Source organism: Leopardus geoffroyi, chromosome A3, assembly GCF_018350155.1.
Source record: "Leopardus geoffroyi isolate Oge1 chromosome A3, O.geoffroyi_Oge1_pat1.0, whole genome shotgun sequence".
Taxonomy (NCBI): Eukaryota; Metazoa; Chordata; class Mammalia; order Carnivora; family Felidae; genus Leopardus; species Leopardus geoffroyi.
In genome coordinates this window covers 83,089,947-83,108,447 of record NC_059336.1, presented here as the reverse complement: position 1 = coordinate 83,108,447, position 18,501 = coordinate 83,089,947, and the positions used below count along the sequence as shown (strand labels likewise).

At 41.3% G+C, this 18,501-nt stretch overlaps 1 pseudogene; it reads left to right on the top strand.

Annotated features, from left to right (window-relative positions):
* Positions 1–2,379: 2,379 nt before the first annotated feature.
* LOC123581388 overlaps positions 2,380–18,501 on the top strand; it is a 34,627-nt pseudogene continuing 18,505 nt past the window's right edge.

Here is an 18,501-nt window from a genome sequence, read left to right as displayed (position 1 = left end):
AGCTGAAAAGGCAATCTCTGAGCTCTTGAAAAATAAATGAAATGAAAATGAGATATAATTATGTATGGTTGCAACCATAACCACAGGGTTGGTCGGTATAAATGTTGCAATATTTTACTGGTCAGCTTCTGATCCACCACATGAAACATTTTTTAAATTTCAAACACTTCTCCTTACCTCTATTGACTACATAATCATTCAAACCATTGTTCCCAATGGACAAGAGGGGTGTGTGTGTGTGTGTGTGTGTGTGTGTGTGTGCGCGCGCGCGTTGCAGCGTCTGGATAGAAGGGAGGGGTTTAATTAACATATCGTTGCCTTCTGTTAAGGAAGAGGGGGCATTTATAGTCAGGTGCTTTAATATTAGTTCCAGCTCATTTTTCTTGCCTAGAACACCTCACTTAATAATTAGCTCAGTTCTCTGTGGCTTCATATATAAACATGCCACATTTCAAAGTACATGAAACAAGAGTAGTAAAATGTCTACGGAGTTTGAGGAAACTGAATTCCCAAATTTTACTCTCTGGGCCCTATTGGGTTCCATTAGCCTCAGGTGTTCTTTCAACAACAACAAAAATTGTCCCTCCCCATTGCAAAATCTATCTAATAAAAACGTTTAACCAAAGAATAGAGAAAACGAGCTCCGGCAGAGAGAGAGAGAGAGAGAGAGAGAGAGAGAGAGAGAGAGAGAGAGAGAGAGAGAGGGAGAGGGAGAGAGAGAGGAAGGGAGAGAGGGAGAGAAGGAGAGAGGGAGGGAGGGAAAGAGAGAGAGAGAGAGAGAGAGAGAGAGAGAGAGAGAGAGAGAGGTGCCTGGGTGGCTCAGTCCATTAAGCGTCCAACTTCGGCTCAGATCAAGATCTCGCAGTTTGTGAGTTCAAGCCCCACGTTAGGATCTCTGCTGTCAGTGCAGAGCCCCCTTAGGATCTTCTGTCTCCCCTTCTCTCTCTGCCCTTCCCCTGCTCATGTTCCCTCTCTCCCTCTCTCTCAAAAATAAACATTTAAAACAATTTTTTAAAAGAAAGAAAGGGAGAGAGAAAGGAAGGAGGGAGGGAGGGAGGAAGGAATAGATGAGGTTCCCCATAAAAACCAAGCTTGAAGGCTCTCCCCGTGAGTACAAATATCACCCTCCCCTCCCATCGTAGCTTCTGAAAATATCCATCTCTCTTTCAAATGCAAACTGTGCAGCCTTTCTTTCAAAAACTATTCCTCCACAAATAACACATGTGCTTGGAGTTGGTCAACAAAATAGATCATTTCTGGGTTGGCCAGCCCATATTTGAAGAATCTGCAGACTGGAAAGACCCTGGAGGCCTAAGGGGGGTACTTCTGCCCCAAGGAAAGATGGAATCCAAGCCAGGGATTCTTGGCCCCTTTTTAATAGCACATAGAAACCTCAGAGTGTTAGGAGGGAAAAGAAAACAAACAGCTGAAAAATCGGCTTTTTCTTTCCCCCTCTTCAGACTTTTTTGAGTTAAAAAAAAAATCATCCAATGTTTTGCAAGATCGTTAGACCTCTAAACATACCAATTCATAATTTTATGAGCAAATCAACTTGCCTGTCACCCAGTAATATGTTCTTAAACTAACAATGACATGTTGGAGCTGTAAACTAGAAGGTTTTTTTATGTTGTGCACATTCAGATTTTCCTAAATTTTACACATCTAGCAATACCTCACATTGTTTCCAGTTTTGCAACATCCATTCAATAAAAATGTACTGAGGTCCAGCAACGTGCCTGGTACAATGCCAGAGTGTGAGGATAACACAGGGATCTGCCCTCATAAAACTTACAGTCAAACAGAAGAGACGGGCTTTAAGCAATCATTGTACGAAGAATTCAGGCGTTTCTGCCACTGATCTCAAATCCCAAATCACTCTGAAGCTGCTCCGAACACGTCACTGCCACGGGAGACCTCTCTTAAGGAGTCGGCACCTCCCCCAGGCGTGCAGACAGGCGAAGGTGTGTAACAAGTGCGCTCGCGCACCACCGCAAGCCACACCCGTTTCCCTCCGCCCGCCCCCGTCGTTTCGGGGCAGCCGCCCAGCTGCAGCGGCCAACCGACGTCTCTGTGCCTCGAGGCTTCCTCTTCCTGCCGCAGCTTGCTCTACCGGATCAGTAACACCGGCCGCTGCCACCAGCGGCGCCCTCAAGCAGTGACTGACAGGAGTTGGTGTATAAATGCCCCAGCAGCCTTGCCTCTTGGGGAGCTTCTGTAGAAGGTACATGTTCTGCACTGGCCTCCACTGTTCCTGAAGAAGGTCTAGCTCCCTTTACACATTCGGGTAACTTGCTGGATAAAGCACACTTGCTGGCTGCCTTCCGCCTCCCACCTCACTCCCTCACTCTCCTACAGTCCTTTCCAGGAACCATCTCCGCAATGACGTACTTGCACTCAAACCCTTGCTTCAGGGTCCGCCCTTAAGAGGTAGCAAAGAGCCTGCCTGCAGCATGTTCCTTTATTAAATGAGTCGTCACTTCACAGCAGCTACTGAGCCCCAACTGCTTCATGGTTCTTGGTGAATTTACTCATTTTCAGTCTCTTTAAGGAAAGAAAGGTGGGAGCGTCTCCTATGCATGGGGAGTCTTTCGAGTCAAGGGCACGTGTTCCTCTGAGCCACCATGTCATGAAGTTTGCCGTCATAGCCACACAAAATCTCTTCTCTCTGCCCTGACACCTATTTCCTGTTGTTCTGTCCCCTGGTGAACAGAGGCCTAGAAGGGGGAGAAGATGGGATTGGGGTGGAATAGGCCATTGGAGTGCCCTCTCTACAATAGGAAAGGGACAAATCAGTCCAAAAATAGCATTTTGGAGTAACACAGGAACAAACTACTTTCCACGAAGGCCATGAGGCATCAGCATTCTCCATTCCTGTTTGGAATTCACAAGCTCTAACGACATTTCTGTTGTTTGCATACACCAAGAAGCCACCAAAGCCCTCCACTCCGTTGTTGATTTTAGGATGTCCAACTTAGCAAGAGTCAGAAACAGTTCAATCAGTTTAAATCAGAGGAGGGGATTTAGGAAGGATGCAGGGGAATCTCACGAATTAGCCGAGCTGGAGAAGAGTGATGGGGCCTTAGGAGTTAGAAACCGCTCCCAATGGACTCTGCCCCTTTTCTCTGCTGCTTTCTGTAAACCGACTTAAAGCTTCTCTGTCATTAAAGACTGTTTTTCTCCACGTTTTCTCCACATTGTTATAAGCAACAAAATCTATATGCTTTCAGGAGAAAGGGATGGATGTTTGAAAGTGCCTAGTTGCCCTCAGACATTCAGTTGGCATGCACCCACATCTTCTTACTGGCTGCTCACAGCCACTTCTATTCTGACTGGTCACAGCATCCATTCAGGTGGAGTCAGTGCCCAGCTGTGCCACGTACTAGGTAAGGGTGACCTCACAAAATCATTGTGAGTGTGGAGTAACAGGCTTTAGACTGAGCTTCCTAGAGCAACTCCCAGAACCCAGCAAAAGACCTGACCTGATATAGGAACTGCTACCAACCCCAGAGCCACTCTGGCTCCCCCATCCATCAGTGCCATCAAGATGGAGCCCACTTAGCCAAACCACTTACTCCCATAATTCCTAAAGTCCCACACAGGTTCATCCGGTCGGGATGATCTACACCACCATTGTAAGTATGCCCTTTCTGCAGAGGAAGCTGGGAAGTGCAATTTGGTTTGTTTGATCATGGTTTTTGGAACCTACCTTGAGGTGGCAAGATTCATAAAATACGGCACATCAAAATATGGAAATATTCACAAGATTTGGGCAACCACACATGATAGATGTCCATTATAACCCACAAGGCAGAAAAAAAAAAAGGCCACAAATTATACAGCTTATAGCGTCAACCACCGAAGAAAGACTAGGCTATTTCCATTCTAGTCTAAAAATCCCAGGAAACAGATCATTGGCCCAAACCATCAAGTGCCCCTCTGAGACAGTCATAGGGCCATGGAAGAACATGGCTGCTTCTGAGGAGACCATGTATATAGTATATAAAGGGGGTTAGAGGGTGGGAGATGGATGAGGGACAGCAGTCTGAAAAACAGAGGTTTGAGGTCATTCAGAATAATAAGTAATCACAAGATTAGTTGAATACTATATAAGGGATTGTTGACGGATTCAAATTCAAAAATACTTCAGTCAACTGGGTGTCAACAAATATGAATCTCCCAATTAAAGTCGAACACTGGGGAGTAGAGCACAAATGACAAATAAATACACGCAAAGAAGCTAATAATCATTAGTCATTAGGGAGATTCAAATTAAAGCCACAAGAAGACATCACTACACACCCATTAAAATGACTAAGATCAAACAGCCAAATATTGGTGAGGATGCGGAATAACAAACTGTCATACTTTGCTGGTGGGAGTACAGATACTTTAAAAAATAATATGCTGTACAAACTCCCAGTTATAAACTAAGTCACAGGGATGAAAAGGACTGCATTGGGAATATAGTCAATAATATTGCAATAACTGTTGTGTGATGACAGATGGTAACTACACTTACCATGGTGAGCATTTCACAATGTGTGTATAAATGTCAAATCACTGTTACACACCTAAAACTCATATAATATTGTAGGCCAACTACACTTCCATTAAAAGAATAAGTTTTTAAAAAATTTTAAAAATGTAAAACAGTATGACTATTTCTCATAAACTTAAATATACACTCACCATGCGGCCTAACAATTGCACCCCTAAGAGAAATGAAAGCATATGTCCATACAAAAACATATATGTGAATATGCATAGATAGCAGCTTCACTCATGATAATCATAACTGGAACGAGTCCAGATGGCCACCATCTGGTGAACTGATAAACAAATGGTGGTATGTCCATACCATGGAGCACTACTCAGCAATGAAAAGGAATGAACTCCTGACACACACTGCAACATGGATGAATCTCAAATGCATTATGCCAAATGAAAGAAGCCAGTCTCAAAAGGCTACAAACTGCATCTCTATTATAAGGGATTCTTTTTAACAGGAAGAACTATGGTGACAGTGGTGGTCAGGAGCCGAGAGGTGAGGGAAAGGGATGGACTACAAATGGGAAAGAAGGAACTTTAGGGAGTGATGGACACGTTCTATACCTTGATTTTGATGGTAGCTATGCAGGTATGTATACGTGTATCAAAACTCATTAAATTGTGCATCTGAGATGGGCGAATTTTATGGTATGTAAATGATACTTTTTTTAATGTTTTATTGTTTTGAGAGAGTGCAAACACAGGGAGGGGCAGAAAGAGAGAGGGACATGGGATCTGAAGCAGGCAGCCGACAGCGAGGAGCCTGATGCAGGGCTCAAACTCAAAAATCTCAAGATCACAACCTGAGCCAAAGTCCAAAGCTCAGCCGACTGAGCCACCCAGGCACCCTGGTGTTATATAAATTATACTTCAAGAAAGCTGACAAAAAAAAAAAAAAAAAAAAAAAAAAAAAAAAACTGCTCTCCTTTTCCTGACCTTTCCGAAGTCATTCTGTTCCTGCCTGTGCTGTGTGTACAGTATAAGGTATCCTTGGTTGTGGTTGGTTGTGGTTTTTTCCAATTGTTATTCCAGTCCTTAATCTTTCCAGCTAAAATGCAAATTCTCTGAGGGGAGGGAATTATTGAAAACTGACCTAAGCCAATTTGGTTACACACAACATTGCTTGTTTTTTTTTGTGGAAACAGTAGCCACTGAAGAAGTTAGAGGTGGGTGAGGATTCACTGCTTCCCCACACCCTCCCCGTCCCGTTACATTGATGGGAGACCTCAAACCAAACTCTGCCACACATACACACATTTACTAAAAAACAACTTAATAACAAGTAAACACAAAGCCATTCATAAACCCTGTTCAATAAGCCCTGTGAAGTTAGCTTGCTACCCTTTGAAGTGCTTTGACCACCACCTCACATGAAAGATTCATCTGAGAAAGACAAGACAGCATTCCAGAAACAAGATTCTGCTACCTGCACAGGTGGCATTAGGTAACCAGACATCTTCCTAAAACAGCGGCTGGATATAAGACCATTTAAGGATCAAGTGCCTGTTGCCTGCTCTAAGGATGCAGGCTGCATGCAGTAATCGATTCTTCTCCCCTATTTATGCAAATGGCTCTGAAACATTTTAGCCCATCTACACACGCATCTCAAATATACTCAATTCATCAAACTGAGGCCCACTTTTATTATGCAGGCTACTAGCTAGTACTTTCACCAATATAACCCCTTTTTGACATTCACTATTAATGCTTTAGTAGCCGCCTGAACTTCCTGATTGTTATAAACCTGGCTGCGTCCTGGACTATGTTCGTCTTTCTTTCTTTCTTTCTTTCTTTCTTTCTTTCTTTCTTTCTTTCTTTCTTTCTTTCTTTCTTTCTTTCTTCTTCTAAGATTTTATCTAAATTCAAGTTAGTTAACATACAGTGTAGTATTGTTTCAGGAGTGGAATTTAGTGTTTCATCACCTACATACAACACCCAGTGCTCATCACAAGTGCCTCCTTAGTACCCATCACTCATTTGGCTCATCCCCCCACCCCACATCCCCTCCAGCAACCCTTAGTTTGTTCTCTATAGTTAAGAGTCTCTTATGGTTTACCTCCCTTTCTTTTTTAATCTTATTTTTCCTTCCCTTCCACTATGTTCATGTCTTATTTCTTAAATCCCACACATGGTATTTGTCTTTCTCTGACTATTTCACTTAGCATGGTACATTTTAGTTCCACCAACATCATTGCAAATGGCAAAATTTCATTCTTTTTGATTGCCGAGTAATACTCCATTGTATATATAAACCACCTCTTCTTTATCCATTCGTCAGTCCATGGACATTTGGGCTCTTTCCATAATTTGGCTATTGTAGATAGTGCTGCTATAAACATTGGGGTACATATGCCCCCTTCAAACCAGTATTTTTGTATCCTTTGGATAAATACCTAGTAGTGCAATTGCTGGGTTGTAGGGTAGTTCTATCTTTAACTCTCTGAGGAAACTTCATACTGTTTTCCAGGTAGCTGCACCAATTTAAATTCCCACCAGCAGTGTAAGAGGGCTCCCCTTTCTCCACATCTTTGCCAACATCTCATTTCCTGAGTTGTTAATTTTAGCCATTCTGACGGGTATGTGGTGGTACCTCATTGTGGTTTTGCTTTGTATTTCCCTGTTGATGAATGATGTTGAGAATTTTTTCATGTGTCTGTTAGCCACCTGGATGTCTTCTTTGGATAAATGTCTGTTCATGTCTTCTGCCCATTTCTTAACTGGATTATTTATTTTGGGGGTGCTGAGTTTGATAAGTTCTTTTAAGATCTATAATATCTTTTGGATACTCACCCTTTATCTGTTATGTCTGATATTAGCTGTGGGTCTTTTGTATATGGCTTTTATGATGTTGAGGTATGTTCCTTCTTTCCCTGCTTTCTTGAGGGCTTTTTATCAAGAAAGGATGATGTGTTTTGTCAAATGTTTTTTCTGCATCTATTGAGAGTATCCTATGTTTTTTATCCTTTCTGTTATTAATGTGGTATATCACGTTGATTGATTTGGAGATAATTGAACCATGCCTGAAGCCCAGGGATAAGTCCCACTTGTTCATGGTGAATAATTAATTCTTTTAATGTATTCTTGGATTCTATTTGCTGGTATCTTGAGAATTTTTGCATCCATGATCGTGAGGGATATTGGTCTGTAATTCTCCTTTTTAGTGGGCGTTTTTGTCTGGCTTGGGAATGAAGGTAATGCTGGCCTGATAGAATGAATTTGGAAGTTTTCCTTCCATTTCTATTTTTTGAAACAGTTCCAGAAGAATAGGTATTAATTCTTCTTTAAGTGTTTGGTAGAATTCCTCTGGCAAGGCATCCAGCCCTGGACTTTTGTTTGTTGGGAGATCTTTGATTACTGTTTCAATTTCTTTGCTGGTTATGGGTCTGTTCAAATTTTCTATTTCTTCCTATTTCAATTTTCTTACTTTATATGTTTCTAGGAATTTATCCACTTCTTCCAGATTGCCCAAATTATAGGCATATGACTGCTCATAATATTCTCTTATTATTATTTGTATTTCTACAGTGTTGGTTGTGATCTCTCCTCTTTCATTCATGATTTTATTTATGTAGGTCCTTTTTCTTTTCTTTTTGAGAAGTCTGGCTAGGGGTTTATGAATTGTGTTCATTCTTTCAAAGAACCAGCTCCTAGTGCCATTGATCTGTTCTACTGGGTTTTTTTGTTTTCTGTATCATTTATTTCTGCTCTAATCTTCATTATTTCCCTTCTTCTGCTGGTTTGGGGCTTTATTTGCTGCTCTTTTTCTAGCTCCTTTAGGTGTAAGTTTAGGTTGTGTATTTGAGACTTTTCTTGCTTATTGAGGAGGCCCTGTATTGCTATGTACTTCTCTCTTATGACTGCCTTTTCTGCATCCCAATGGTTTTAGACTGTTGTGTTTTCATTTTATTGGCTTCTATGTATTTTTTTCATTCCTTCTTTAGTTTCCTGGTTGACCCATTCATTCATTAGTAGGGTGTTCTTTAGCCTCCATGTATTTGGGGGCTTTCCAAATTTTTTCTTGTGGTTGACTTCAAGTTTTATATGCTGTGGTCTGAAAATATGCATGGTATGATCTCAGTCTTTTTGTGCTGGTTGAGGCCTGATTTGTGACCCAATATGTGATCTCTTCTGGATAATATTCTATGTGCACTCAGAAAGAATGTGTATTCTGTTTTTAAGAGTGAAGTGCTCTGAATATACCTGGTAAGTCCATCTGGTCCAGTGTGTCATTCAAAGCCATTGTTTCCTTGTTGATTTTCTGTTTAGATGATCTGTCCATTGCTGTAAGTTGGGTATTGAAGTCCCTACTATTATGGTTTTATTATCAATGAGTTTCTTTATGTTTGTGGTGAATTGATCTATATATTTGGGTGTTTCAAGTTGGAAGCATAAATATTTACAATTGTTAGATCTTCTTGTCGGGTAGGATCTTTTATTGTGATATAGTGCCCTTCTTCATGTCTTATTACACTCTTGGGGTTAAAGTCTTGTTTGTCTGATATAAGTATGGCTATTCCAGCTTTCTTTTGATGTACATTAGCATGTTAAATGGTTCTTTAATCAATCTGGAGGTGTCTTTGGATCTGAGTTTCTTGTTAACAGCATATTAATAAGTCTTGTTTGTTTTTAATCCATTATGATACTCTATGTCTTTTGATTGGAGCATTTAGTCCATTTACATTGAGTAATTATTGATAGGTATGAATTTAGTGCCATTATATTACCTGTAAAGTTGCTGTCTCTGTAGATTGTCTCTGTTCCTTTCCAGTCTTTGTTTCTTTTGGCCTCTCTTTCCTGTTCAAAGGGTCCCCTTTTATAATTCTTGCAGAGTTTGTTCAGTGTTCACAAACTCCTTTAGTTTTTGTCTTGGAAACTCTTTATCTCTCCTTCTATTATGAATGACAGCCTTGCTGGATAAGGTATCCTTGGCTGTATATTTTTCCCATTTAGCACATTGAATATATCATGCCATTCCCTCTGACCTACCAAGTCTCTGTGGACAGGTCTGCTGCCAACCTTATGTGTCTACCCTTATAGGTTAAGGATCTTTTGTCCCTATGCTGCTTTCAGAATTCTCTTTGTATTTTGCAAGTTTCATTGATTTTGAAGGGAATTCTCTGTGCCTCTTGGACATGAATTCCTGTTTCCTTTCCTAGATTAGGAAAGTTCTTAGCTATAATTTGTTCAAATAAACCTGCTGCCCCTTTTTCCCAGCTGCCCCTTTTTCTTCTTCTGAGACCCCAATGATATGGATATTATTGCACTTTATAGAACCACTGAGTTCCCTAAGTCTATATTTGTGATCTAATAGTTTTCTTTCCCTCTTCTTTTCATTAGTTTCCATAATTTTATCTTCTTTTTTTTTTAAACATTTATTCATTTTTGAGAGACAGAGAGGCAGAGCGTGAGTAGGGGAGGGGCAGAGAGAGAGGGAGACACAGAATCCGAGGCAGGCTCCAGGCTCTGAGCTGTCAGCACAGAGCCCAACGCGGGGCTCAAACCCATGAACCATTAGATCATGACCTGAGCTGAAGTCGGAAGCTCAACCAACAGAGCCGCCCAGGTGCCCCCATAATTTTATCTTCTATATCTCCTATTTGTTCCTCTGCTTCTTCCATCCTCATTGTGATTATATCAGTCAGTTTTGCATCTCAGTTATAGCATTTTTTATTTTGGCCTGACCAGTTTTTAGGTCTTTTATCTTTGCATCAAAGGTTTCTCTGGTGTTTTCTATGCTTTTTTTCATTCCCAGCTAGTAGTGTTATGACTGTTGCTCTAAATTCTTGTTCAAATATATTGCTTATATCTGTTTTGAGCAAATTCCTGGTTGTGGTTTCTTCTCAATCTTTCTTTTGGGGTAAATTCCTCCATCTTGTCATTTTGTCTAAGTTTCTGTCTTTTGCATGTTATGAAAGCTTGTTATGTTTCCTGCTCCTAAGAGTAATGCTATATTAAGAAGGAGTCATACACTGTCCTGATGTTGTTTCAGGACGTGCTCATGGTGTATACTGTGTGCACTCTGCTGTTATGATTTGGCTGCTCTTTCCTCCATATCAGTCCTCTGCAGAGCTCCTCCTTGCTTACAGTAGGTAGAGTTTGGACCTTTAACTAGGTATGCTTTCATTTGTTTGTTAAAATAAGCATGATTAAAAAAAAATCCTGATCCCAAAAAGAGAAAAGGAAAAGGAACAAACAAACAAAAAACAAGACAAACAAAAGAACAAAAACTATAAACCTGATTCCACAAAAAGAAAGAAAGAAAGAAAGAAAGAAAGAAAGAAAGAAAGAAAGAGAAAGAGAAAGAAAGAAAGAAAGAAAGAAAGAAAGAAAGAAAGAAAGAAAGAAAGAAAAGAAAAAAAATTTTTTTAAATCCTGGTCCTATTTCCACCAGAACTGAAGCTGATGCTTTGGAGCACTCTATGATCAGTAGATTTGGTGTATGCAGGGTACCTGTGTTGGTCCTCTGGGAGAGAGGCCCCCTGCATTGGCTCACAGTCAGACCTGCCCAAGTAAAGATGCTTCTGTAGGGTGCAGGGGGTGGGGTTTGGTGTTAGCAGCTCCAGACTCCACTAGGGGCATTGTGTTGTTCAATTAAGTCCCACCATTCTCTTGGGGGCCACAGGAAGATGGCCTCACCCAGCTCTCTCCTCCCTGGGGTGGGAAGATCGGGCCACCTGCTAGTCAGGAAACCTTCACAGACAAGTGAACAATCTCCCTTCCTACCTCCCAGGTTTCTGTCAGATCCCTGCCCTCAACCTGTCTGTGACCGGGCTTTGGACAAGCAAGGCACCACAGCTCTCCTGTGTTTTATCTCTGATGGGCAGCTGGATTCAAAACTCCAAATCTTGAAAAACTAGGCAATGCACCGACCCACTCCCCACTATGCAGAAAAGGCTTGCAACACTGAGCCTGCTGCCATTCTGTCCCAGAAAATCAGTCATATGGCTGCCCAGTGCCCAGAGTTTATGGTGAAGCACTGTGAGAAGCTGCAACCAAGTTATCCACCCTCTGCACATGTCTTTGTCCTTTGCTGTTGAACCGCTGCTCAAAGGCACCAGCTTGGTCTTTTGTCCTTGGAGAGGCAGTATACCCTCTTCCAAATGCACTCCAGGAAGGGAACATCTCTCTCAGCGTGACCCAGGGGATCCCCACACCACACTGTCCACTGTCCGTCTGGGCCTCCACCCCTCTTCTCCCCAGGAGCACCACCACTAGCCCTGACCGACTCTGGCAAATGGCACTAACTTCAAAAACCTCAGAATTTGAGCTTGCTGTTTACAAAAACTTGAGATAGTCCATTCCTCCTGATTCCCCAGTCAATGGTTTTGGGGAAGTGCTTTTCTTGCATGAACCCAACACAGTGCTGTCTCTCCCCCTTTCTCCTCCTCTCCCTGAAAAGGGCTCCCTACCCTCTATGGCACCTTGGCTTTTCTCTCCCCCAATTCACTTCTCCACACTTTGTACCTGCTAGGTCGTCTCTCAAATTATGCAGATTGTTCTCTTAATCCTCAGATGGATTTCCTAGGTGTTCAAAATGATTTGACGTTGATCTAGCTGTGTTGGAGGGAGGAGGCAAGTCCAGGGTCCCCCTACTCCACCATCTTAAGTCCTCCCCTGGACTGCGTGTTCTTGGCAAGAACTGCTACCCTTGGAATTGGAACTTAAAACAAATAGCACAAACAAGATTCTCTGTCTATGCTGAGCTTTTTGGAAGTAAATTATAGCCATCTTTCCCAAAACATATCCTCTCTTCCTTTAAACTTTTCATAAAATTTTTGACTTCTGATAGATGCTTAGTAACTGCTAATGACTATAAGCCAAGCAAATTAAGAATGAAGTTTTTAAGTAGGAAGGCAGAAAGGCAGGAAGGCAGGAAGAAAGGAAGGAAGAGGTAAAGGAGGGAAGGAAGGAAGTCTTCTGGCCTCCAGCATCTCCTTGTCTTTGAAGGTGTAGACACTCAGCCCTGGGCTATGCCTCAGTTTCTAGTGTAGCTTTTTGAGAAGCTTTTGGGTCTGGTGGGTTTCTAAATATCCAAAAGTAAGGTCTGTGGTCTGTGAAAAGGCTAAGTTATCAATGTAAATAAAACTGGGGAATTTCTGGAGTGAAAAATAATTGCCAGAGACTGATTAACAGCCTAAATTTAGTCAGATTAGTCTGCAGAAGCAAGGCTCTTCCAGGTCACTGAGTTTGCCATTTCAAGGAAGCTCCATTCCCCCACCCATCCCAGTCACACCCCAAGTCCTTTCTTCTACAAGAGCAGTTCTAGAGTCCATGGAATTAGAGCCACAGGGGGCTGAACTCAAAGGCAAGAAGAAGTGATGGTGTGACTAGACAGAGAGAGCCAGGCTTCTGACCCCAAGTACCAACCTGCCACCTGCCCTTCTGATCACTTCTAGTTTATCTTTTTATGGCAGCATGGCACACACTTTGGACTTCCAAGTTGTGACCTACACTCTCTAGGTCTAAGGTCTTGGGCAAATAATGTTGCCTCTATGAACCTCACGTGTTCCTCACGTTCCTCTATGTTCCTCATGTGTGAAAAAACAAAAACAAAAAAATAAACAAAACAAAAAATAAATAATAAACAAACAAACAAAGCCCAGTACCTACCTATCTACAGTGGCCACTCAATATATTTCCTTGCCCGTTACCCATCCCCCTGCCTTAACAACATCCATTAATCTTTAGCAGAACAGCTCCTTACCACTCTTGGCCCACGTGGTTTTCATAAATCCACCACAAGTGAATTGACTGTCACAATGTCAAGATGTGGCCAATCAGCATATTCTATCCTGGTACTACAGTGAACTGTTGCGTCAGGAATTCATTACTGAAACTCAGTCCTGAGACTTATGTTGGAACCATTGGACCTACATTCTCTATCTTTTATGAACTTGAAGCTGATAATGATGTGGGCCTAGTGGTTCTGGGGTCACCTTGTGGAAAGAGGCTGCCTAAGAATGAGCCAAAGCAAGAAAGAAAAGCACCAAATCCTTATAGCTTGAGTACTTGAGTAGAGCTGGGCCTGAAGCAAGGCCTACCCAGGAACTGGAGGGAATAAATTCTATGTTTGGCTCAAACCAGTGGGGTCCCTTATTATCTAAAAACCAAAACACCATAGACTCAGAATCCTAATGCCTGACTTGAAATTGTGGTGTTTTTTTTTTCTGTGACTCATTAGCTGTGGGAATTTGGGTTGTTTACTTACTATCTCTGTGCCTCAATTTCCTCACTAATAAATGGAATATTAAAACATCAACATCAAAAGTTATTGTGAGGATAAAATGAGTGACTATATAAAAGGGATTTATAACAGTACCTGGCCCATTGAAAATATACTATTTTATTATTATAACAATTACCATTATTGCTATTATATCGTAATGACTATTACTATTATTATTTTTATTTTTATCTCATAGATTTATAGGGTTTGGGGTAATATGGCCAATGAGTTTGAGTGAAATTAAGAATTGTCCTGGTTGGGGTGCCTGGCTGGCTCAATCAGTGGAGTGAATGTGCGACTCTTGATCTCAGGATTATGAGTTCCAGCCCCATGTTGGGTGTAGAGATTACTTAAAAAGAGAGAGAGAGAGAGAGAGAGAGAGAGAGAGAGAGAGAATTGTCCTGGCTAATGCTCACAGAAGGAAGGAGTCTTGAATTTTATCCAGCTCATCCTAAGTCCCAATTAGCCTTATTATCTTTTTTACTAGACTGATCAAACTGCTAGAGCAAGGTCATGCCATAGAGGCATTTAGGATATATCTTAATGAAAAACAGAATCTTGTCAAGACCCTGATGATATCTGTATGGATAAGATTCAGAACTCAGGGTCAAGTTAGGCATCATATTTGACTAACAAAGTAAATCTTCAATGAGAAGGTAAGATTTGAGCATGGTTTGGAGGAGTGGAGAGCATTAGTCTTTCAGAAAAGGTTTCCTGGGGACAGAGAACAGCTAGTGCAAAGGTCTTGCCAGTCGTTTTCGAGGAAGAGTTGGATTAGAGTGAATGAAGTGGATATTTGTGGGAGATGAGGGCAGAGAAGCAAAAGGGCCGGGTCACGTGGGAGCCTTATTTACTTGGTTTTTTTACTCGGTATGAGATGGGGACCCAAAGCAGGGTTTTGGGCAAAGGAGTGGCATTTAACTTTTATTTTAAAGGTCACCCCAGTTCCTGTATTCAGAGAGCAAGGGTAGAAGCAGGGAGACAAGTCAAGGAGCTGTTCAGTGTCCAGGTGAGAAATAATGCACCTCTCAGCATGTTGGCTTTGTTCTCTCAGACCTGCTTTCTCCTGATGAAGAAACTGTGTCTGCTGTGGCTTCAGGCTTCCACCCTCACAGAATATGACCAGAGGACAAAGGCCTCCTTCCATTTAATTCTCAATTCCCTTAAAAAAAAAAAAAAGTAAAACCTAGAGAACGCATGCACCCACTCTACCTTCCACTTGCCACCCTACCACAGGTCTAGCACACAGTTGGCCTTCACTGAATGCATTTTGGAAAATAAATAAGTAACACAAAACACACAGATCTGCTACTTGATTGGTTTTGCGGGATGGATTGTAATGCACCATTTGGATCCTCTTGCTTTTTCCAAGCACTTTACAACCAACGGTCATATGTGCAAATTTACCAGATTAATTTCATAGGAATGGCCAATTGCTCTGAGAAGCATATAGTCATAGCCAGAAAACTGGATTCCTGGCCTCATTAACATCCTCTTCTCACTGAATTATTCTTTCCTAGACAATGAGAAGACTATAACATAGTTTGTATCTTAGGGAATATATTTTGAATCTCAGGCAATGGTATGATACCAATGAAAGTAGGAAGCCACTTTCAAATATTTTATCAACATTTTTATTCAAAAGAATAAAGACAGAATCACCAAGTGACGCATAGAAGAGAATAAGGACATGGAAAAATGCAGAACATTTAAATCAGACCCTAAAAACCATTTGCTCAAGAATGCTCTAGATCTATATAGATATAGATAGATAGATAGATAGATAGATAGAAAGATAGATAGATAGAAAGACAGATCTTGTTTGGCTGGCCCATTCAGCAGTGGCCCATTCATTGACTTTAATTTTTTAAATTAGTGGGCTGATATGTAAAAGTAGGGCTATTTCATATGAAGTCAGATCTCTTTCTCATTAAAATACTAAACTATGTGACAATGTTGAGCTGATCAAGGCCCTGATCAGCTGTATTTCCATTAGCAGGATTTCTAACACTCCCAACACATGTTCTGTTTCTGCAATTTACCATATTTCCTTAATACTCCATTTTAAAAATGGAACTTGCAATCTCTAATTTTAAGAGTATTTTCTGAGACCCTGCACAAAGTAAAATCCAGAATAGTATTCTAGAACTAACATGGTAAAGAAAAAAAAAAAAATCAAACCATGAAACGTAGAACTTGTGAGTAAGAAAAGATAAGTTGCAAATTGGGTGCATTTATATTACAGACCAAGGATAAAACAGGCTAATGTATTCACTTTGGTACATCTACCACAACTGGGGCCTTTAGCCATGCCAAATCACAGAGATAAATTTAGAATCATTCAAAACCATTAGGATTACTAGTTCCTACATAAGAAAAGCAGGATTAATAAACTCCTGCCTAAGTAGAAATAAGTTCATTGGCCTATGTCTGCTATTCTACACCATAATTGCAAAATTCCTAGTGTGGATACATCATAGCCAGGAACTGGAGGTGACCCAAACTATGAACCAAAAATTGGAAGGGATCACACTAATTTGTGAAACCCAGTACTGAACTGAAACCAAACATTATTTTTTTTTTTCTAAACTGTGGACTCACTCAAAAATATTTCTATGAAAGTCAATAAAATGCAATTAAACTAACATGAACTATAACTGAACCAATGTTTTCTAAAACAGTAAAACCAGAATATTATCTCAACCAAACCAGTATTTTGTCTGTTTGCATCTCCTCGGGTAAATATCTTTTTTTTTTTAATTTGTTAAATTAATTTGTTAATTTAATTTATTTTTTTTTTATTTTTGAGAGAGAGACAGAGAACAAGCAGGGGAGGGCAGAGAGAGAGGGAGACACAGAAACTGAAGCAGGCTCCAGGCTCTGAACTGTATGCACAGAGCCTGACGTCAGCTCGAACTCACGAACCGTGAGATCATGACCTGAGCCGAAGTCAGATGCTTAACCGACTGAGCCACCCAGGCACCCTTCCTTGGGTAAGTATCTTTAAAGGCCATCATACTTTTGTCCTGGTTACTGTGCACATCAAAACTACAGGAAACACAGGGGCGCCTGGGTGGCGCAGTCGGTTAAGCGTCCGACTTCAGCCAGGTCACGATCTCGCGGTCCGTGAGTTCGAGCCCCGCGTCAGGCTCTGGGCTGATGGCTCAGGGCCTGGAGCCTGTTTCCGATTCTGTGTCTCCCTCTCTCTCTGCCCCTCCCCTGTTCATGCTCTGTCTCTCTCTGTCCCAAAAATAAATAAACGTTGAAAAAAAAAAAAAAAACTACAGGAAACACATTTCAATCAGTTATGAACTCCTTCCAATTCTGGCAGACACTTCTAGTTCTCAACCAAATACCCATTCCTCCCATTTCTTTTTTTTTTTTTTTATTTTTTTTTAACGTTTATTCATTTTTGAAAGACACAGAGAGACAGAGCACAAGCAGGGGTGGGGCGGAGAGAAAGGGGGACACAGAATCCAAAGCAGGCTCCAGGCTCCGAGCTGTCAGCACCAGAGCCCAACATGGGGCTCGAACTCACGAACTGCGAGATCATGACCTGAGCTGGAGTCGGATGCTCAACTGACTGAGCCACCCAGACACCCCCATTCCTCCCATTTCTTTAACAAAACCCAGATTTAGTCAAGAAGACAATCTTTCCAACTTCCTTTTCCTAGCCTCCCTTGCAACCTAGTGTGATCACATGTCTCTGTTTCAAACTATGAGATTTAAGCAGATGTTATGTGGCACTCCCAGGAAACTTTGTTGCCATGGACCCATTCTACATTCTTCCATCCAGATTTCAAGTACATAGCTAGAGCTCCAATCATAAAGACAAATTTATTATTATTTTTTTAAGATTTATTTATTTTGGGGGAGGAAGCAGAAGCGGGGAGGGGCAGAGAGAGGGGAACAGAGGATCCAAAGCAGACTCTGCACTGACAGGTTGACAGCAACGAGCCTGATGTGGGGCTCAAACTCATGAACCACGAGATAATGACCTGGGCCAAAGTTGGACAATCAACCCACTGAGGCACCCAGGCAACCCCGTAAGACAAATTTAAAGATGGAAGCTATGCACTAAGGATGACGAAATGGAAATCAGGGCATGGAGACATTGTTGATATCCTACATTTCTGTTATACGTAGCTAAATCTAATCCTAATTTATAAATTAAGTATGCTAACATTATAGAAAACAACTCAGTACATCTTTTTATATAACAAATATTCACTGAATACCTACTATGCATCACGCATTACACTAAGAACACTGATATATTTCCTGCTCTCATGCAACACAGAAGAAAGAAAAATTGGCTAGGTGATTAAATCCCAGACTCAGTTTCACTGGTGACTAATAAAGTCCTTGAACTTGGAGAAGTCACTTCATTTCTCTAAGCTTCAGTGTCTTCATATGCAATATGATGGAGTTTGACCAAGCTTTTCTAAGGTCATTTCCAGCTCTCCCATTGTATGATTCAGTTAGTTTCCACAGAAAGTCAATCATTTTCTCACTATCCATAGAAACCTATCTTACCCTCAGTCCCAGAGGTCAGTAAATACGATCCTAATCGACCCCCTCCAACCACAGTTAATAAGCCCAAAGCTGGACAATTTTCCCTTCTGAAATCTGAAATGGGAAGATTTCGATAGTAAGTCAAGGTCATGTGGAATGGGGTTAGAGTAGATGGCATGGCAAACCAGAATCATGTGTGAGCCGATGTTTGG